At 44.7% G+C, this 22,953-nt stretch overlaps 1 long non-coding RNA gene across 3 annotated transcripts in view; it reads right to left on the bottom strand.

Moving 5' to 3' along the window:
* Positions 1–21,775, bottom strand: part of LOC128788897 (uncharacterized) — a 107,817-nt gene extending 86,042 nt beyond the window's left edge. The window contains exons 1-2 of one of the 3 annotated variants that reach the window (XR_008431245.1): positions 21,381–21,775; positions 7,756–7,908 (exon numbers count right to left, since the gene is read on the bottom strand). This is a non-coding gene — a long non-coding RNA (uncharacterized LOC128788897). The other 2 variants (XR_008431241.1, XR_008431244.1) reach the window with 2 other exon arrangements.
* Positions 21,776–22,953: the final 1,178 nt, after the last annotated feature.

Here is a 22,953-nt window from a genome sequence, read left to right on the forward strand (position 1 = left end):
TCTGCAAATCCTAACAGGACCTTGATGGATGTTAATGTCTCTGCCTTTCATATCATTTTACCAGTGAAACCTTTGATCTATCAGCAGTCTTTATATCAATGCAGTCATTGCATAAAACAGAGAATATGACAAAAATATCTGTTGTGCTAGTATTAGAAGGGTATTTCCCCCACCCCTCATAAAAATACAGTGCTGGGGAGTTTAGTTTAACCTCCAGCAGCCAGATGTGCCACGAGGTTAGAACTGGGAGCAAAAACTTTTTTTCATTTACTTTTTTTTTTTTTTAAAGCAGTCTGGTAAAGGAAGTTGTAAAGCAACAAGTACTGTACATTATGATTCAGAGCAGCAAGGGACAGCTGGAGAGACTTGATTGGCTCCAGCCCAATGAAACAGAGGCTTCTTGTGACCAGCTGCTGTGCTGCAGCATGAATGACAAGGGTAATAATTGATTACTAACTGGCAGCTCAAAAGGAAGAAAGAATTAACAAGAGTGATGAGGTGCTTTACAGCTTGGTAACTGTAAAATCAGTAGAACAATTAGGGGGAAAAGAAAGGGGTTTCACTTCTTACCTTAGAGTTACAAGGACAGTGCTAGTTAGTGTAAATCGCATGACAAGCAAGCCAGAGGGGCAGGTCAGTGAGGAATATGGGGGCTTTGCACACCCACAGGTCCCGCAGAATCATTCAGCAGATTTGCTGGGGAGCAGCTAAAACCCCATCAAAAGCATCCAGGCCATGCCAATTACATTGGTAGGCAAAGCAAGGTCTCTGAGGCACCAGCCATAGTATCATAGTGGGGCTGAAACCTTCAGCAAATGGTGCATTGTGGCAGACCAACCCTTTGCCTTTCAGTGGGTGCTCGATGGCACATACACTCTTTCTGCCCTGAGAATAAATGCATGCATGCCTTTTTATTTTCCTTCTTTTATTTTTTTTCTTTTTCTTTTTCCCTCTTCTTGTAAATGGCTTTTGTGTTTACCAGTAAATGCACTAGATGCATTGTCGCTACACCTTTCTTCAAGGGGCTTGCACTGACCTCATGCTCTGGGCCATGTAAAACCTTCTGGCCACTGAGAGCCAGGCACTGCCCCTTTTTCATGCAGAGTAGCACCTCACTTTGGGCCAGATCATGGCCAGCATGTCAATGCAAGGAGTAAGGGGCCATAACGTGTCCTGTGTCTTGCTTCTCACACACAGGGGAATAATAGCCTTGTGTGGACTATGCCCTTTCCTTAGCCCAAGTGGGAAGAAGAGAGAGCTTGATGGATCCTTCATTTCCTTTCCCAAGGCATCTGGCAGCAAGCAGCATGTGCTGTGCCAGCTCCAGACCCGTCACGCTTTGCTCCCTTCCCAGAGTAGCAAGGAGACAGGTCTGTCCCAGCGGTAGCTCAGCAGTGGATGGCTCCTTTCCTGGGGCTGAAGCATGAGGTCTGGTCTAGCTCCCTGTGAGCAGAGCTGAGAAAATCAATGGGACTAATCATGGGGAAAGGTAGCATTCAGCAGGCGCAAAGCTGGCAGCCTCTGCTCTGACATATGGAAAATGCTCTTCTAGCTGGTTGAAGCCTCTTCAGCCCAGCCCACCCTCACCCCTCCTCCCACTCCTGAATCTGCCATCCTTGTGCTTATGAAGTAGCTCTTTACCCCTGGCAAGGTCTGACACCTTCCAACTCACAGTAAGTAAGGTTTATCTCTCCTATCTTTACCTCTTTAAAAGCTAAATAACCCATCCAAATTGGGGGTTTAGCCATCTTCTATGGCCACTAAAATGAAAGGTCTCCTGCCAGAGCTGAATTCTTACTACCTGTCTCAAATGACTGCTTGAGGATGGTGCAGTATCCACTTCTCACACTGGCCTATCAGCTTGCCTCAACAACTAGTTAGGATCCGATTTTGAATTTTTTGAAGAACAAAGACAGAGAAGAGACATTGCCATGGCCTGTTCAGGGTCTTACTCTGATCTTTGAGATGTGGGAAGTAAAGAAGCAATGCATGAAGGCAACTGGGATTGGTTCCACTCTGCAATCAGAAGCACAACACCTTGGGCTGTGTGGCAGGGAGGGCACTGGGCTCAGGTTGCTGCTGTGGCATTCCACCAACAAGAAAAGCTGCCATGACAGAGGGGAGCTGGGGCTGTCCTTGCTCCCACTGAGTGGAGCATTAATGGAACAAATTTCAAACAGAGGAGATGGCAGTGGAGCTCATGATCTAAAAATGCAAATGGTACCAGAGGCATGTCTTCATCTGCTCACCCTTGAAGACTCCTCTAAGGAGGGAACTTTACTAGAAAGTCTACCAAAAATTCAAGGCCTGGGGGTGGGTTGGCAGGTCTAGGGTTTTTGTTATTATATACACAGTGCAAAAATGTGCTTGACTAATCTAAACCTTGTGTTGCTTTCTTATACTGCTAGAGCAATTATAGCTGAGAAAAAACCCCACACATCACCCAATATGGAAATACGTTTTTTTCATGTTTGACATTTTTACATTTTTAGTGACAGGGCAAAGCCTATGATTTAATCGGTCTCCATTTCCCATAACTTCAGAGAAGGGACTGGCCCTTCCTCCACATTTCTCAAAGGACTTATGGTTAGAAAGAAGGCCATGGAAAACCCAAAGGAGCTGACTCCATCTATCATGTAACACTGTTGAATGAAAGAAAAAAAAAAAAAAAAAGAAAGAAAATAAATACTTTCTCCCAAAACTCTCAGTGTGTGCACTGCAGTGCACATAGGGATTGTGAGTCTCTGTGGCAGAAATGAGATGACTTTGAAGAAACAAGGTGCCACTTTTTGGGAAAACGAGAAGCTTTTCTGCTTTTCTTTTACTGAAGCACATTCCTTCCACATCTCCCTTTTTTATGTTTATTGCTATTTGTAGAAGGAAGGAAGGAAGGAAGGAAGGAAGGAAGGAAGGAAGGAAGGAAGGAAGGAAGGAAGGAAGGAAGGAAGGAAGGAAGGAAGGAAGGAAGGAAGGAAGGAAGGAAGGAAGGAAGGAAGGAAGGAAGGAAGGAAGGAAGGAAGGAAGGAAGGAAGGAAGGAAGGAAGGAAGGAAGGAAGGAAGGAAGGAAGGAAGGAAGGAAGGAAGGAAGGAAGGAAGGAAGGAAGGAAGGAAGGAAGGAAGGAAGGAAGGAAGGAAGGAAGGAAGGAAGGAAGGAAGGAAGGAAGGAAGGAAGGAAGGAAGGAAGGAAGGAAGGAAGGAAGGAAGGAAGGAAGGAAGGAAGGAAGGAAGGAAGGAAGGAAGGAAGGAAGGAAGGAAGGAAGGAAGGAAGGAAGGAAGGAAGGAAGGAAGGAAGGAAGGAAGGAAGGAAGGAAGGAAGGAAGGAAGGAAGGAAGGAAGGAAGGAAGGAAGGAAGGAAGGAAGGAAGGAAGGAAGGAAGGAAGGAAGGAAGGAAGGAAGGAAGGAAGGAAGGAAGGAAGGAAGGCTCTTGTCAAAGGTGTTGGACCCTTGTTGGTGTGTCAAACAAATTGATTTCAGTATGTACAAAATGAGACACAAACTACCAGCATCCTGGCCCAAGAAAAGAGAAGTAGCAGCTGTTTCCTCCACAGAAGGTGGAGAGATGCAGCTGCAAGCAAGAAAGAGCAAGTAATCAGGTGGTCACAGAGACAATAAGAACTGGAAGCTGAGTGCAAGTTACGTCATTGTTCCTGATAAAGCTTTTAGAGTTTGGAAATAATTAAAGATTAAAAGCATTCAAAATAGAAGATACTGATCTTCTCAAATCTGTAATTGTACAATTAACTTTTTCTTTCAGCCCTCCTGCATGCATGCTGGCACTGTGCCCTCATGATGGGAATGGGAGGCTACCACAGGTGACCAGAAGAGATATCACACTGTGCAAATATGGCATAAAAGTGCTCTGAGCATCTGGGGGCAGCCAGAAGTAAGATACACACTTGCTTTGTAGTCAGAGAAGTGATTTGTTATAACTGCTCTTAGTAGATAAGACCTTGCTTTCAGTGAATTATCACTTTTCCACATTACTAGGTTGATGTGTTACCTGTGCAAGAACTTTGTCCATAGTAGAAAAGAATATTCTGATGTTAAACTGTTGGTTTGGTTTTTCCCTAGACATAAGCAAAACAGTTTAGCTGATTATAAGAACAAAGCGGTGGAAAGGCAGATTGTCCCAACCATGCCTGAAAAAAAGTATCTCTGTGGTGACTTCTGATGTGTCATTTCAGAGTCCAAATTCAAATCCTCAAAGCCCTCACCTGGAACTTGGGACACAAAGAGAATCGAAGGTCCTTCTCTAGTCTCCCCAAGAAAACAGGAATAAACCCCAGCTTTCCCCGGGGCTGACTCTGCTGGCCAACCTGAGCCACGCCAAGGGAAACTGAGGGCTGTTTCTAGGGGCAGCTCAGAGGTCTGGCTGCCACTGCAGCACAGGGGGAAACAGAGAGCAGTGGTCAGGAGACCAAGAAAGAGGCACCAGGAGTGAACCAGACAAGAAAAAGACTGGAACAAAATGTCAGAGTTAGTTATGGGGACAGAGTGAGGAATAAAGAGAAAAGACTTGAGCTCTGTTTCATTGAAGCTGACATGAAGCTACAGCTTCCTCAGGAGGGGAACAGGCAGGCACTGATCTGTGTGGTGACCAGGGACAGGACCCAGGGAATGGCTGGAGCTGTGTCAGGGGAGGGTTAGGGTGGATATCTGGAAAAGGTTCTTCCCCCAGAGGGTGCTGGGGCACTGAACAGGCTGCCCAGGGAATGGTCACAGCCCCAGGGCTGCCAGAGCTCCAAGACAGCATTCTCAGGCATAGGGTGGGATTCTTGGGGTTGGTTCCAGGGCCAGGAGCTGGACTTGATGATTCTTGTGGGTACTCCAACTCAGTACATTCTATGATTCTGTGATCATTAGGAACTAGGAGTTTGCTCACAAAGGTGTGGAATGCAGTGGGCAGGTGCCTTGTGAGATTGTAATCAGATTAAAATTACTTGTGATTCAAACTGAAAGTAAAAGGCACTGATGCACTCAGTACTTGCAAGTAAAGGGGGGTTAGTATTGTAAAGCAAAACAGAAAGTGTGGGAGAATAAACACTTATTCTCTGGTTGCACATTCATATTTCTTCACCTACACATGTGCAGGGCTTCCTTCTCCTCTGCTACTGTCACACTTACAGAAGAAAAATGTCATTATTTTTAAACCAAGTTTGTTACAGTAAAACTCAGCAAAACATAGTGCAAGGGCCTTGGGAAAACTGTTCTGAGAAGAGCCTTGGTTTTATGGGAAAGCACCAGACAGAGACTTCTGTAAAAGGGACAGCTCTGGGGTCCTCGAGCTTTCCTGTGTCTAATCAAGTCATTCAGTGGTTTTGTGCTTCAGTTCCCAACAGCTGGGAGGGGGTGATCTGCAGTGATTGATCTCACACTCAATGTCATCTCAGGACTGTGCCAAGGGTGTGTTTTGGAGGTTGGGTTTGAGATTTCAATTCTTTGTGAGCACCCATGTGCCTCATTCAGCACTAAGGGGGGTTCAGGTGGGCACACAAAACCTCTGCCTCTCATAGACCATGCACTTGTTCCCTTCCTGCACCTCCCTAGAGCACCAGATTCACCACTCAAGTGCAGAACAAATTCATGGCAAAAGTACCACAGCTCTGTCTGCTGGTGCTGAGCCCCACATAACAAAGGAAATTCTCAATTCTGGAACAAGAGCACATTGGGGGGAAAATGTTCAAGAATTAGAGTACACAGTGGAGTAAGGGATGTGTCTTTAGTCTTGTGTGTTTTTATGTTAAATCATCACAGTAAAATACAGCAACGGTTTAGGGAGGTCACATGTGCAAAAAAACTTTGGATTTTGGTACCTTGTGATAGCCAAGAAGGCAGGACATGAGGTCAAACTAAGGAGACTTGACCTTTTAAATGTGATATTGACCTGGATCCTTCTGTGTAAAGTGCTTTCTAGATAGACTAGATATGATTATTTCATAGCTCCTGCCTTTCAGAGCTAGCAATTCTTCAAGTGTTTCAGCTGAGCTTCCCAGCACACCTTTCTTCTTCTGTCTCATTCAGGCCAGAGAGAAAAAATCATAGAAAGGCCTGGGTTGGAAGGAACCTTAAAAGATCATCTCATTCCACCCCCCTGTCATGAGCAGGGACACCTTCCACTATCCCAGGTTGCTCCAAACCCTGTCCAACCCAGCCTTGGATGCTGCCAGGGATGGGGCAGCCACAGCTTTTCTGGAAAGCCTGTGCCAGGGCCTCACCAGTCTCACAGGGAACAATTTCTTCCCAATATCCAATTGAAACCTCCCCTCTGTCAGTTTAAATCCATTCCTCCTTGTCCTGTCACTCCAGGCCCCTGTCAAGAGTCTCTCTCCATCTTTCCTGTGGGCTCCCTTCAGGCACTGCAAGACCATAGTGAGGTCACCCCAAAGCCTTCTCTTCTCCAGGCTGAACAATCCCAATTCCCTCAGCCTTTCCTCCCAGCAGAGCTGCTCCATCCCTCTGATCCCCTTGGTGTTCCTGCTGTGGCCTGGCTCCAGCAGCTCCCTGTCCTTCCTGTGCTGATCGCCAGGAGAAGATGAATGCCATAGATCTGCAGAACAGTTACATCAGGGCACTCTGCCTGGTGGGAGCAAACCCAACCGGAAGGATGTGATCTTGCAGGATATGTTTGTCACATTACTTGAAGTTCTTAAGATTACAAGGGAAAAGGCAGCTGTTTCACTCAGATTCCAAGTCTGGGGACTTCCCACTGTCTCAGAAGAACAGTGCAAACACAAAAGAGTTTCAGAGCACTTAGAAAAGTGCCACTGATGAGAGATGCAATGAGTGAGCACAGAGCAAAGCTCTCTCAGTTCATTTAATGTAGGGCTTAGAGCTTAGGAAAGGGGAGGTTTGAACCAAACCTATGTAAATCTCTTACGGAATTTAAGAGAAAAAAATTATTACAGATTGTGAAAGGTTATTGGGAATATATGTTCCCCTGAAAATGTTTTGGGGGATTTTCATTAATTTCCTTGAAATCTGTTCTCACATACTTCTGTGGATCCTCCTGGATTCATACCTATTACATTTCCCTAGACTTTTCCATGCAGACATGCAAACTGAAACCACAGAAAATATTTTCATGCACCCTCCACCCTCCAGAGCAAACCCACCACATTCTCCCTGACTCCAGCAAGGTGTGACATGGCAGGCTCCTCAGAGGTGCCAGCCAGCTGCAGCAGGCAGAGAGGCAGCACAGCCTGGATGGAGGGAAAGAAAGCCAGCTTTTTGGGGAAAATCCTGTGTTCACTGCCTTTTCCCTTCTTTCTTTTGCAGCACAGTGGTAAGTTGATAAATGCACAAACCTGACAAAGTTTATAAGCCACTCTTAGCAGACACTGGTGACAATCCTAAATCTGAGGTGTCCACAAGCTGGCAGATTCTGCTCTGGTGAAAGTAAATGCATCTCCTATTGGGACCAGAGGGAACTGCTCCCAATTACATTAATGCTGAATATGGCCCCTTCAGTGACTTATTTTTAATTGTTGGACATTGTTTAAAAAAAAAAAAAAGAAACTGGAAAAATGTGCATTCTATCAAGTGTTGTGAAACTGTGTGGGTTGGAGAAGGCTCAGTTTTTAATAAAGGAAACATTCATTGCATCCCATTTCAAGGACTTCCATTAGATAGAAAGGAGACAGGAAGCTGAAGCTTCGCTCTTGGTAGTTCTCCCTTTGCCAGCAAACAGCACTACTTTAAATGAAAAAGACATAAAAGGAAACTGTGTAACTGTGGAGGCCGGAGAGGTTTCTTTACCTTTGCCAAGGTCAAAGCCTGGCATCACATAGAGTGTAAGAGTGTTGGGTGCTTCCTGGTACTGTGGGGATCCTGTCTGTGTCCCATTCACAGGAAAAGGTGTCAGACTAGCCTTTTTCAGCTGCTCTCAGGTAAATTTTCATAAGGTTCCTCCTACAAAATGTAAAAAAAAAGTATTTTACAGGCAGATTTAAACAAACCTGAAAACTCAGCATATGCTCAGGCATACCCACAGACTTCAATCCTATTACAGTCCTATTATATTTCCAAAGGCATTTCCCACCAGGATGATAAAGGCCTCTTGAGTTTTAGGTGTTATTCATTCCTCCCGGCTTCCCTCTGCCCTGCTTCCTCCTTATTGTTTTCATCTGCCGGTCCATCCTGGCCTGATTTGTCATAATTTCATGTTGACATACTGGAGTAAGACAATTGCAGTTGCTTCCTCTGAAGAATGCAAACAGGGATCTGTCATCTCTCCCCTCCTGCCCTCCCCCTCCTGGGAGGGATGGATTTCTCCAGGAATCAGGGACCATGGCCACCAAGAAGTGGCCATGGTGTGTCTGAGCAGAGGGCTGGCAGATGATCCCCGCTCCCTTAGATCTTTTGGATATCCCAGTTTCTGCTGAGGCTAAACGCTCCCCCATCCAAGTGTGTGTGTGTTTATGCAACAAGCTTGGGATGCAAATGGCATTCCTCTTATCATACAGAGAGAGGATGTGAGCTCATTCATAAGGAATCCCCGCTCTGGGGTGCCCCACTCACTTAATCCAAGCATCCCTTGCATGCTCCTTCTTCTGAGAGGGTGGAAGAAAAGCAAAGCACAGTGCTATTGGCTTCTAATAAGTGGGATAATATATTTCAGAGAGGAGCTCAGACAGGAGAGGAAATGAACTTGGCTAGACAGTCACTTAAAATACAAAAAAAAAAAAGGGGGGGGGAATTTGCAAAACTCATCCATTATTTCATGTAAATATACTTGGCTGGGTTAAGACAGGCTGATATAATAATAAGATGCTGAATAAGACAGATTTAGCAGTGCAGCACCATTTATTAGCCTGCTTGATAAAGAAACACAGATTCCAGGCCTGGCAGTTGCTGGCTGTCAAAATAAGGAAAAATCTAAAATGTTGTGAGCCTCTGATGCTGGAAAAAGGCCCTGGGAGTGTTACAGCACCCAGATGGGGTCCCTGGGGCTCCCCCTGAGTGGAGGATCTGCTGGTGTGGTGAGCTTTGCACATCTGGGCTCAACACATCAGCAGTGTCTGTCAGTGTCTGACAGGAGGATGTGTGGCTACTGCTTAGGCTCATTCCGAGGACATTAAAAAGCTAGGAATGGTTCAGAAGGGAGCTGCCACGATCCTGAAAACTTGCTGTGAGACCAGAGGTGGCTATCACTATAGGCAAAGCAGGAAGGTACCACCTGAGAGGGCTGACAGCCCAGGCTCACACAAGAAGCCTGTGGAATGCAAAGCACACAAGTCACCTCCGGAGCCTGGAATCAGAATCCAACCCATGACACACAGATTTCAGTCGGGATTTTTGTCAGAAAACCATGCCTGAAATCATAAAATCACAGAATATCCTGGGTTGGAAAGCACCTACAAGGATCATCAGGTCCTACAGGCCCTGCACAGGCACCCCAACAATCCCACCCTGTGCCTGGGAGTTTTGTCCAAATGCTTCTGGAGCTCAGGCAGCCTTGGGGCTGTGGCCATTCCCTGGGCAGCCTGTTCAGTGCCCCAGCACCCTCTGGGGGAAGAACCTTTTCCTGATATCCACCCTAACCCTTCCCTGACACAGCTCCATGCCTTTCTCCATGTTCCCATCTTGCTCCTGCACAATGCTGCAGTCACTGTCAGCAGGAACAGGATCATCTCTGTACAGTACTGAGTTAAATTGTTAAAAACAGAGACAGGTACACATTGCAGTGAATTAACTTTGCCAATGCATGGGATTTATCATGACTCCATGATACTTTTCTGTTTAAATTTCCAGCTCCTGGAGAAATGCGGTGACATAAGCAACTCACTCGTACTCTTTCAGTGAATCATCTGTGCCTGCTGTTGATGAGAAAGCTTAGAAGTGTAACAGGAGATGAATGAAAACTGAAAAATGTGAACAGAACTTGAACTACTTCCTAAATCTCATTTTTCAGCCACTCCCGTAAATACTTGCAGCCTGAACTTTTGGCACTGGCAATGTTCTTATGCTTCAAAGTGCAGGGTGCAGATCACAGTTTGACAAAATTAATGGGAATTAACTATTACAAATAGGCACAATTTAAGACTTGCAGTTTTGTAAGTGGTTTATAATTTTCAAAAATTATTTTAAAAACTTTTTTTAAAAATCTCATGATTCTGTGGAGCTGTTCCATTTTTTACTGTTTTCAGCCATGACACATGACACCTGATAAAATTATTATTAAAGAATTTGAAGGGAAAACAAATTGAAAATTAGGATGATAGCAGAATGTTTTTATCTTTATTTATATTTCAATTCAGCTAGTAATTCTGCATACTATTTTCGAAACCTAATCTTGAATTAATTGAAAGGAGCCTCATTGTCAGAAGAATTCTGTTTCAGCTGTGAATATTCAGCACACAGAAAACCAAGTCCCTCTGAGGTATCACATTATGAACATCTGGAAGAGAGGCACAGAAGTTGACCAGGCACCTGAAAAATCCTGGCCCATAATGAATTGTTATTGTTATAGTCTTTAAAGTGCAGAAGGTTGAATATATTGATTCTATATTGCTTTTTCTATGTATGTACATCCTTCCAATTCAAGCCAGATTTAACCCTAAAAGGACACCACATATCTGAAGATACCTTTGTAACTTCAGCTCTGAGGCAGAAAATGCCTGTGGTGGTAGATGCCTTTTCCTGGAGATATTTCCATCAATATTTGTCAAGTACTCAAGGGACTGGGATGGTGAGTGTGACAGACAACCACAGGAAAGTGGCAATTGTCTCTCCTCACAGCAGGGTTCAGATGTGGATGGTGAGTTACAGGGCTGCACATTGACTCTGAGGATAAAACAAATCACAGGACCACTAGGGGTGGAAAAGACCTCCAAGATCAGCAGCTCCAACCTTTGGCCTCCTTCACCACCTTGACAGCCAGCCCAGAACACTGAGTGCCACGTCCAGCCACTTCCTGAACACCTCCAGGAGTGGGGACTCCTCCACTTCATCGGAAAATCCTGCCTGTCTGCTCATTGAACCACCAGCATGCAGGGATGGAGATGGATGTTCTTGTTTCCAGTCACTTCCCAGTCCTCAGTGTGCCTGCACTCAGCCTCAATGGCATTGCTTTCCCCATAAAGCCTGTGGCTTATAGCTGTCTGGGAAGATCTCCTTTGCCCTTTAAAAATAATACATAATACTGACAAATTGAGCATTTCTCTTCTTCATTTAAGAAAGTAACCTTTAGTGCCTCATTTTCATTAAAAAAAAAAAAGGCTCACTCACTCAAAGAAACATCCCCTTCACTTTGGAAGGAAAAACTCATAAACTTTCTAGATACAAATGTTGCATGCAACCTTGTACAGAATTAATAAGCTTTGTCAAATACATTAAAAAAAAAAGAAAAAGAAAAAAGAAAAAGAAAAAGAAAAAGAAAAAGAAAAAAAGAAATCCACTATTTCCTCTAAAAGCACTTGTACACAAAATTTCAAGCCCATTTCTTTCCATTTCTATTCAGTTGACTTGTAAAGGTCTAAAAGGCTCGCAGCCACTTCTGTGAATGAGGAGAAAGAGGAGAGCATCCATTTTACAAATGTGCAGCAAGATTAATCAGATTTACTCAAGAACTCACAAGCAGTCTGTGCAACAGCTGGAAGAAAACCCCAAGTCCTAGTCATATGTTCTAGCCACAGAATTATCCTTACTCTTGGAAAAGCAGAGGGGTGCTTTTGTGAAAAACAATGAGTTGTAAAGCCTGAGGAAAATGAACTCTCCCAGGCTTTTTCTTAAGCAGGGCTGGAGAAAAATTTTGGCACGGAGGGGCTGCTTGTAGGGATGTTTAAATGCGGGTTTTGGTCCCATTTGTAGCCTGGTTTGTTTTAGTAAATAAATATGTACATGTCTTTAGGTGGCTTTGGATGAACCTCCACCAGTGAAAGAGTCCTTCACAAAATCAGTGGAGCAGAGGAGAGCCCAGCTGCCCCCGCCCGCTCGCATGCGACTCCATGCCTGTGCCACCCCACTGATGTCAGAAATGCTAAATTCTTTCATCGTGGTTTGAAACAAGACCTCCATTATAAGCCCAATTTTGATGCCCTCTCTAGAGGAAAAACAATCAGCCTGAACTTTCACAGGCATGATATTAACTCAGGGTAGAATGTCCTTTTAGGAAACTTGAGGCTGACTGAAGAAAATGTTCAAGAGACTTGGGGTGAGGGAAGCAGGGGGTGCGGGGGTGACAAGGAAATACACAAAACTGAGCTGTTTTTAAAATTTCCTAGTTTACTCTTTAGGAAAAACAATCTTTTAGTCAGGAATAGCCAGGAGGACTAGGCAAGCTTTCTTCATGATATCATGAGATGCACACACTGACCAAGCAACCCCTGGAGCAGCAACACAGGGTGGAAAGTGGCTCTGGAGAAGCTGGAACAGCCTGCGTGGACTTTGAGACTATAACACTGCTTTGACTGAACAATTCAGGTGGTGAAGCACCTCTGCAAGTCCATAGTCCAATCCTGTGCTCCCAGCAGAGCTAATTCCAAAGCTAGATGAGATCCTACAAGGCCTTACCCAGTCAAGCTTGGATGTTTTCCAAGCATGGGTATCCCTCATCTTCCCTAGGCTCCTGCTTCTGTGCTGCACCACTCACACAGGGAAGAATTTTTCCCAATCAAAAATCAGAATTTTTCTAGTTGCAACATGTGCCACTTGCCTCTGGTCCCTTCTACATGCACCTCTGAGGAGAATCCAGTTCTGCCTTTTCTAAACTTCCCCTTTAGCCAGAAGTCTGCACCAACCCACCTGAGTCTTATCCAGGTAGAACAAACCCTTAGCCTCCCTTCATACAGAAATACAGACTGGTTGAGGTTGGAAGGGAACACAGGGAGTCATCTGGTCCCACAATTCTGCTCAAGCAGGGCCATTCCAGAGCACACGGCACAAGATTGCTGGGAAGCAGCTCTGCTAAGAAGGACGTGGGGGTCCTGGTGGACAACAGGCTGTCCATGAGCCAGCACTGCCCTGGGGGACAAGATGGCAAATGGAATCCTGGGGTGCACTGGGAAGAGCATTGCCAGCAGGTCAGGGAGTGATCCTGCCCCTCTGCCCAGCCCTGGGAGGCACATCTGGAGTGCTGTGTCCAGTCCTGGGCTCCTCAGCACAGGAGGGACAGGGAGCTCCTGGAGTGGGGCCAGCAGAGGATGCAGAGATGATTTAGGGCCTGGAGCATCTCTGGCAGGGAAAGGCTGAGGGAGCTGGGGCTGTCCAGCCTCAAAAGGAGCCCCAGCTGAGAGGGGCCCTCAGCCCTGGGTGTCCCTGTCTGCAGGGAGGGCTCTGAGCAGGGTCCAGGCTCTGCTCTGGGGGACCCAGCAATGGCACCAGAGGAACTGGAAGGGAGTGATCCCAGGAGGTTCCACCTGGGCAGGAGGCAGAACTTCTGTCCTGTGCAGTGACTGAGTCTGGAGAGCGTGCGGAGTCTCCTCACTGGGGATATTCCTGAACCATCTGTGACAATCCTGTGCCCTGTGCTCTGGGATGGCCCTGCTGGAGCAGGGAGGTGAGACCAGATGACCCTCTCTGGTCCCTTCTAACCTGACCCATCCTATGATGCCTGTTTCCCTTCCAGGCTTCTCCATAGCCACCAGAGATTTCCAGCTCCAGAGGCAGACACTGGTGTTTTGAGCATGTGAGGTATCTGAAGCGCTCGTTTAATAATTTTTCCAGGTGGTGGGTACAGTTTCCAGCTTGTCCAATTCTGTCGTGGTCCACTGGAGACCTCAGCTTTTCCTCAGCAGCTGCACAGAAAGTGCAGTGAACAGCCAGGAGAGCACAGCTGAAGTGGGCATTTGCACAGCTCTGAGAACTGGCTGCTCCACACCAGAGGACTGGGGGCTTGGGGGGTGAAGTTATGTCTGCAACAGACCCGTGATACCACATTATCTACATGATCCAGCCTGGAGGGAGTTCTGGGGAATAAAGGTGGCCACATTCATAGAATTATAGAATCACAGAATATGCTGAGTTGGAAGGATTGTCAAACCCAACTCCTGGCCCTGCACAGACACCCCAACAATCCCACCCTGTGCCTGAGAGCGCTGTCCAAACTCTCCTGGAGCTCTGGCAGTCTTGGGGCTGTGACCATTCCCTGGGAAGCCTGTTCAGTGCCCCAGCACCCTCTGAGGGAATAACCTTGTCCTGATATCCACCCTAACCCTCCTCTGAGCCAGATTGTTCATGTTGTTCAGTTCCTCCTCACAGCAGCAGGGTGAAAGGGAAGGGAGGCATGATCAAGATGTCCATGAATGACAGTCAAGCCTTCCTGACAGGATGACATTCTGTGGTCATTCATAGCTGGACTAATGACTGACTTCAGAGGAGCTGCCTGGTCCTGGATCTTAGAAGAGAAAGAATTTAATGTCTTTTTTTGCCTTTATTTTTGTCTTTTTTAATGTCTTTTTTGTCCTTGTCTTTTTTCCCTCTATAATAGAGGCTGTAGGCTCTGACTGTTGGTGAGGACTTGGAATTTGATGTCTTCTATAATCCTTTCTTTTTCTTAAATAATTCAAGCAAATGCTATTAACACGAGTTTTCTCAATGAAATTGAAACCTAAGTATGTCTGGTATGTGGTAGAGATAATCAGAGAAATACTGAAGCAGCATATGACAAATTTTGTCTTCCATGCATCTCTGCCTGACTCTCCAGCATTTTGCTGTCTAATTTGCCCATCACAGGACCTCTGCCAAATATCTGGGTGGCTTCATGGTGCCATCTTTGAAAAAAAAAAACCCAAACCACAAACTTGTCACACGAATATTTTTCCTTTTTTTTTTTTTTTTTTTTTTTTTTCACAAATGAGATACTGCCTCATCCTAAAAGGCACAGCAGCCAAGTTCTAAGCCCAATGGCAAACTGAAGACCTGACATGCTGAGGCAGATGATGAGAGAAGTCATAGCTTGCTACTGTTGAAAACAGGAAATTTCCAGACCACCAGCAGAGCTTGTGTAATTTTCTGCCATCTCACCATCTCCAGAATACCCACTGACACCAGGCTTCTAAATGCATTATTTAATTCAGGTAGAAAATCTATTTTGCCTTTTCTTTCTGACAGACAACACTGGCAGTATTTTTGTCTTTCGGAGGTTTATCCAGTAGTTATCCCTGGTAATTAAAGAAAATTGCCTTTCCAAGGAATAGGTCCTCTAAAATCTCTGCTGTTTCATAAGGTTTTTAAAAACTCTTTTTGAAAGCTTTTCTTTAATAAACAGAAACCTTGCTGACATGACCTGAAAGATGCAGTAGCACTTGTACAGAGCAAATCCATACATCAGCTGCATGCCTTCATCATCCATGAGTAATGAGGCATCTCCAGTCCCACAATAAGAGTTTGATGTCAGACACCACTGTCATGTATTTTCTCCCTCTCAAATATATGCATCTGTGTGTGAGAAAACCCCACCTTCAAATATGGTATGTCTTTTTAGAGACATTTTCACATGAGAGAGGGAGGCTGAGGTAATCTTATTATCACCAAAACATTGTAAAAACAGCAGAGCATTGGAGAACTTTAATCCTTTTCTAAATTATGGACTGAGAACATTACAATTGTGCTGGGCACAAAGGCAGAGCTGTAACTTGACAGGCTTGTATAATTTACAGCCTTCATAGTAAAAGAGGTGTTTTTATTAAATGACTGCCTGAATTTCTACAGCCACTTCAGACTGATGATTCTGCTGCCATCATTCAAATCCTTCCCTTTCACCACAAGAATATGGCTGGGATTCCAGTTCAAACCCCATATCCAGTTATTTATCTATTACTGCTCGTCAGTTCAGAGCTGAGGCTATTTGTGCTGGTACCTCGCTTCACACACCTTAAATAGCTTTTGTTTCTCTTTTTAAAAAACTTTCCTTTATCAAATAAGCATAAAACATTAACTAAACAATAGCCAAAATCCATTTATCACCAGGAAAATGCCCCTTGCGTAGAAGGCCTGTGTTTTATGGTCATGTATTGAAATTTATGTTTAAACTAAACTAAAATCTGACAAAGAACTGATGCTTTTTTGCTGACTGCAGAAAAGCACCTAACATTATTTTTCCCTTCTGTACTGTACAGAAAAGAAGGGCATTTGTACAGTGAAATACTTTTATCAGACTCCACTAAGGAATATTTTTGCACTGATAAAATAAGAGAAGGCAAATAGGGAAAGTGACTTCAATCTCATCATTACAGTGCAGACTCTAGAAGGATGTTTACACTGCTGGAATGAAAACAAATTAACCAAGCTTTTAACTTAAAATAAGTAATATAAATATTTATCAGAGTAGTGTTTTAAGGCCTGTATTACTAAACTATTTCTGTATTATATTGGGAGTGACAGCTATTGTTAAAATTGAAATGCTTTCATAGCAGAAAATTAACTGAAATCCATTTAGCCAGCATGGAATTTTGCATTAGTATCCATTTACTGGGCTTAGAAAACTCAGGTCAGAATTTCAGACCGATAGACCTTATCCTGGGAATGTGTTTTGTCTTAGCTTGACCTCTTCTGTGGATCCCACTTATATTTAGTAGAGTGTCTACATCCTTCTCTGTTTTAAGGCAGGTCCTTGAGGATGAATTCTGGATATCATTCCACGGTACATAAGCAGATGCTGAGCCTGGGAATGCCACCATTGACTCCAGTGAACCAGATACACAATTAAATTGCCCTAAATGCTCTTTTCTTGGGGAGAGGCACAGCCCTCAAACCCTTGCAATGCCATGGCTTCATGGTCACCCTTGGATATCCATCCTCACTCTCAGGAAGCAGGACATGGCTTTTCTTAAGCACCTTTGAGTGACATCCCTCAACAGTCTTTAAAGTTAATTTTTTAATCTGCCTGCCGAGCACTCTGTTGAGGCAACCTGAGGTGGAGCAGAACAGCTCCAGCCCAAATCCACATGTGAAAATGCATCTTCATGCCATCAATTCACATAGACACTCTCTCCTCACCTCCCACCGCTACCAACATGACACACCTCCCACACACTGCTGTGGGGACCTGAGCCCCACTCAGAAAGCCAGTGGTGATCCATTACTTGCTTGGAAGTATCAATTAATTCCCTTTCCACCTTCCCTGCTCTCTCCACACGCCTTGCCTAGAGCTCCTGCTGCCATCTCCACATGCATGGCAGCTCCCACCATGTCAACACTGAGGTCCAAAGAATCACAGAACCATTAAAGTTGGAAAAAATGAAGAAGGTCATCAAGTCCAAACATTAAGCCAGAACCCACCATGTTCACTACTAAACCATGTCCCCAAGTGCCATATCCACACATTTTTTTAACACTTCCAGGGAGAGTGATCCCACCACTTCCCCAGACAGCCTGTTCCAGTGCCTAACAACCCTTTCAGTAAATAATTTTTTCTTAATATCCAATCTAAACCTCCCCTGGTGCAATTTGGGGTCATTTATTCTTATCCTGTCAGTGGTTGCCTGGGAGCAGAGCCTGACCCCTATCTGGCTGCACCCTCATGTCAGGGAGTTGTGGAGAGTGAGAAGATCCCCCCTGAGCCTCCTTTTCTCCAGCCTGAGGGTCCCCTCACCCCCCGCAGCTCCCTCTCATAAGATTTGTGCTCCAGACCCTTCACCAGCTCTTTGCCCAGCTGAGAAACATTTAAGTGACATCAGCCTTAATTCTGCCCCATTTGATCTGCAAATCTTTATCAGGTTCGTTTTCTTCCTCCAGCTCTGCTACATCTGCTGCAGGAGTAAAATGTACTCAGAAATGCTTTTTTGGAAACAGGTGATTGAGGAGGAGACATGTAAGAGAAGAAAAAGGAGGCTTTGCCAGAAAAGGCACAGATCAGAATGAAGAACACACCTCCGAAGAGTTCCAGATCAATGCTTCTGCCTCTACAGCAACAACAGGAAATCCCTGCTGTAAAACCCAAGGTTCACCAGTTAAAGATGGGTGCAGTTATCCCCACCCCAGTCAGAAGGGCTGTGTGCACTCAGCCCTATCAATAACACAAGGGTGGTGTTGCTTAATTACACTATGGATAATGGCTGGAAGTGAAAGGAAATCCAATTTCAGTTTTAAATCAGCTGTTAAACCATAAAAACTCAGCATCCAGGATGATTACCTTTTTTAATTGACTATGTCTTTCAACATAGATGTAGTCCACCAAAAAAAAAAAAAAATCCATATGTAGATGCATGTATGAATTTAAACCCAGAAGGGTTTAAATTTCACACAGCATCTGATTTCAAAGATTTTCTGTAAGATCTTAAGAGAAGAAAGAAAAAAAACTCAAAAAATCCAAACTGCAAAACAAATGTCAAAGGACATTAAAACTGAGCTTACATGGAATCTCACTCCAATCGACCACCTAGATTAACCAAGGAATTTATGTTTCATTTTCATGACATGAATATAGCTTCAGAGTAATTTCAAGGTGCTGCTTTCATGTACTTGATCAGAGAGAGCTGGATTTGCCCACAGAAAGCCACATTCCTGATTGCTTTTCCAGGTGGCAGCTCCGATACTGTGTCCAGCATTTAACTGTGTTCCAACTTCAAGCAGACTTTTAGGACTCTTTCTGTATTTGAGAGCTCTGATGTTTAATAAAAGTTGACAATTTTGGTTCATTTACTGTTATTGTCACACCTGAGCATTTCATGGTGGTTAATGAAATTTAAAAAAAAAATATGGAGAACTATAAAAATCAGGTTGGAAATTCGTTAAAACACATTTTTTCAGACAAAGGACTAAGAGCCTGAGGGAAATCTGGACTCTGCCAAACACTCAGAAGTCTGGTTAGGCATCCAGAGCTATGAATTAAAAAAAAAAAAAAAAAAAAAAAAAAAAAAAAAAAAAATTCCACTATCGATATGATTTTGGGAAGGGGAGAAATCAACTGATTTTGTTGCCTTGTGTCTCACCTATGACAAACAATAATTATAATCTTTGTCACTCAAATTTCATCTTTTTAGTCCTCTTAATGTGTATGTTGCTCAGAATGAGGATTTTTCTCTGTATCTCTACTAGTTATGAATCCAGTAGTAATTATTAATAATGAGGAGATGGTTCTGTAATCACCATGCCCTCAGTAGGAAGAATGGGTGACAAATTAATCCAAGCTCAAAACAAGACTGTTATCAGTGCAAGGAAAGATGGCAAAGCTGCAGTGAATGCTGTGGATCCATGTGATATCCCAATAGCTGGGGTTTATGTGGAGATAAGTAATTTTTGAGTCAACCACAACAAACTCCACTGCACATCTTAGTTCTTTCTGGGTGAAATGTTTGGTTATTCAAAGTAGACTCAACTGCACAGAATACCCTGAGCTGGAAGGGGCCCATGAGTATCATGAAGTCCAACGCCTGACTTCACACAGGACAGCTTAAAAATTAACCTATGTATCAAAGAATGTTGTCCAAGTGCTCCTTGCACACCAGCAGGCTTGGTGCCACTTCCCTGGGCAGCTTTCACTGCCAGATCACCTTCTCAGGGAAGAACATTTCCCTAACATCCAGCCTGAACCTCCCCTGATGCAGCTTTAAGCCATTCCCTTGCACCAGAGAGAAAAGATCAGCACAGCCCTCTCCTCCCCTCCTCATGAAGAAGGGAAAGGATCAGGCTCATCTGAATTTGCAGCTGTCCAAAGACAGTTCAGATCTGTTATATGGAGGAAGATGTGCACTCCACAGTTTACATCTTAATACTGGATTTTACCAGTTTTTCTGACTCAGACTTGTAGCTGCTGCCACACTGCTTTTTATCACGTTTCTTGAGTCAGCCTATACAGAAACTGAGCAGGTTTAGTCGGGTACGTAACCTGACAGTGGGAAAAGCCATGTTTTAAAGAAAAAAATTAAGGAAGACATATTAGCTGGCCTACCCTACCCAGTAAGATCTTTGTACTTTTACCATTCTTTCACTTCCCTCATCCCCACTATTAAGGTGGTGAAAGTAGAGGCTGGGATAAAGCCTTCATAGAAAACATTTTCCAATCAGATTTAATGTATCAGGCTGGCACGGACATGTTTATGTAACACATTTCATGACCAATATCTCTAACCAGAGAAAGGGAATCCACATGTCCCTCCAAATCTTTCTGCTCCAGAAAGGAGCAGAAGGAAAAGTTAAGTCCATCACACCAAGCCACTCCTGATCCCACTGCACTGGGAGCTATAGCCACCAAGTGCTCCAGCCAAGGCAGGGTGTCAAGTGTTGAGTCTTTAATGACACCTACTGCACACAAAGAGCCATGAAAACTGCCCTGGGCCACCCAGCACACACACAGCCTGTGCACAAGTGCCTGTTGTCCCTGGGTGCTTGGAAAGGGCAGCAGGACACATCTCTCCTCACACCTGTGGTGTAGCTTCAGTGCCACTCAGTCTGGCCCCATAGGCATTTTCCTGGGTGTAAAACACCAGCAGGGATGCATGGATTTCTTTTTATTTTTAATGCTAGCAGTATGTTGCCCTCAGGAGCAAAGTGCAATAGAAAATTAATCCAGGGTTAAGCAGCAAAGAGGAATGCAATGAACAACAGGCTGCGAACAACAGCCCCAAAGGACAAAAAGGCAGGGGCAGTGCAGGCCTGGCCCAGCTTACCTGGGATGTGTAGGCCGCAATCTGACCTTCCTTTCAGCTCCAAGCTCAAGGCAAACACCCATCAGCCAAATGCTCTGGGGATTTCCACAGTGTAACAGGGCTGTTCAAGGCTTAACTGGGGTTATTAAAGGCTATAATTTCACAGCTCATGTGCAGAGGTGCTTCATTAACCTACCTCAGGAAGGCCCTCAGGACCAGCACGGCCTGGAGGCAGGGAAAGGCCTCGGCCTATCTGCCAAGGTCTGTGTGCCACAAGCTCTGGAGCTCGGCTGACCTCCCAAGGAACTAATCTGGGGGACAGAGGACACACGTGACCTAAACTGCTGCCATAGTGCAGCTGCCACAACTGAACAGCTTCCTGACGGGTCAGGCCTTGGTGCTGGCTCCCTTCCTGACACAGGAGTTTCACCACTGGCACCAGAGAAGACTGAAAAAGAATCTCATCAATACATGCAAGCATCTTGAATATGGGTTTGGAGATGGTGCCAGGATCTGTTCAGTGGTGCCCAGGGACAGCATGAGGAGCAATGGACATAAACTAAACACAAGAAGTTCCACCTCAGCATGAGGAAGATTTTCGGCACACTCGGGTGGCAGAGCCCTGGAACAGCTGCCCAGGGAGGGCCTGGAGCCTCCCTGTCTGGAGACATTCCAAACCCACCTGGACATGCTCCTGTGTCACCTGCTCCAGGTGTCTGTAGGCAGAGCATAATGTCAGGCATAATCATAAAGTTTCAGATAAATTGTTGTCTTGCTTTCTCTGAAATTTGTGCAGGTGCTGGTTGATTGCTGAGAAGGAAAAAGAAAACCAACAAAGGTTAAAATATATTTTACCTTAGTGATATAGGAACAGGGGAAAGTCATGCTGGAAATCCAGTGGTTTATCCTTGCAGACTCTGCTTTGCTAATGCACTAAACTGCAGGTGAAGAAGAAACCTGTTTTGACAACAGAGCATTGGATCTTCTGCAGCAAATAAAGCTCTTCCTTGGGCAGAGAGCAAATGTTACCAATAGGGTAGGCTTTATAAAGGAAAGGCCTTGTAACATGGCTCTGGCCTGTTACTTAGGCTAAGTACAAGGGAACTATGGGAGAGTTGCTTGGTTGGAATAGGGGTAGAGAGACATGAGAGACGTGGGACATGTGGGAGACATGCTGTGTGACTGCCACATCATGTCCACATCGTGGTGCATGGTGGTTGGTTGACTTGGGCTTGTTGTGCCTTACAACTATGTAAACTGATAACCAGCTAACTGCTTAAAAAGGCCGGGTTTTTGGCAATAAAGAGCACTCCTTTGCACCTGCCTGAGGTCCCTGCGTTGTCCATTATCGCAACAAGCAAACACAAAACCTATGCCCAGTCCATTCCCTTTCCCTCGTGGAGAAACAACCAGGCAGCCTCAGGAAGACAAGCAAATCCAAGATTCGTCAAAAGAGTGAAATGGATTTAGCCAGGTGGAATTGGGTCATGGGGGGATTGTTTTAGGTCTGTATCTAATCCGACTGTGCTGCATAAACACCTCAATTTAGTAAAAGTGTAGAGGAAGTGCAGTAAAAATTCTACACATGTATTTTCTACAGAAACCTGAGAGGTCCATGAGTTCCTAAGATTATAAAGCATGTATCCCCAAAATGAGATGGAGAAGTATAGCTCTATTTATAGCCCTGCTACAGTGACTTTTCCCAGAAAATACCTTGTACGTATTGGTTGAGCGCTGTAATCCTCCCATGAAGGGCAAACTTAGGCTACAAAGTATTGATTATGTATCAGCTTTCACCAAGCAGCCAACAGTGCGTCTGTCCAGGTGCAGGCTTTTAGGGGCTGGTAAGCAAAAAATACCAAGGCATGTTTCATTTTGAGCTGGGTCAGTACCCATAAGCCCTTTTCAGTGGTGCCAGAATGCTGCTTCCTGGGAAGTGGCAGTGGAGGAGCTCACAAGTTTCTTTATCACTATGGGCCACCCATCCCTGCTTTCCTGCCACCTTGCTTAAAGAGAAAACATGGCTGGGATTATGGATCTGGGAGAAATCCTAGCCTCAGGACTGCATCTCTGCTTCCCAGGAGGCAAACATGTTCCACAGTTTCATGTGGAGTCTCTGCTAGTCAAAGCATCTGGGGCCATCTCAAAATCACACACACCTGAAACACAGCACTGCTGGGAAGCCTGCTGGAAAGATTCAGAGAGTTTTGAAAATCTCAGCAAGATTTCTCCCCCCTCCCCTAGAATTAAAGGACTATTTTGTGGTCACTGAATTGCTCTCAAGTATGCAATGCAAGTAGCTCTGTTGGAGCACCCACACACATGGAGAAAACTCATAGTACAAAATGCCAGATGTATGATCATCCAGTTTTGGTTTTCATTGTTTTCTCTCCCAGATGGTTTTATATCACACCCCTGACCCTGATTT

The sequence above is a fragment of the Vidua chalybeata genome, chromosome 5, assembly GCF_026979565.1.
Source record: "Vidua chalybeata isolate OUT-0048 chromosome 5, bVidCha1 merged haplotype, whole genome shotgun sequence".
In the NCBI taxonomy this organism is placed as follows: domain Eukaryota; kingdom Metazoa; phylum Chordata; class Aves; order Passeriformes; family Viduidae; genus Vidua; species Vidua chalybeata.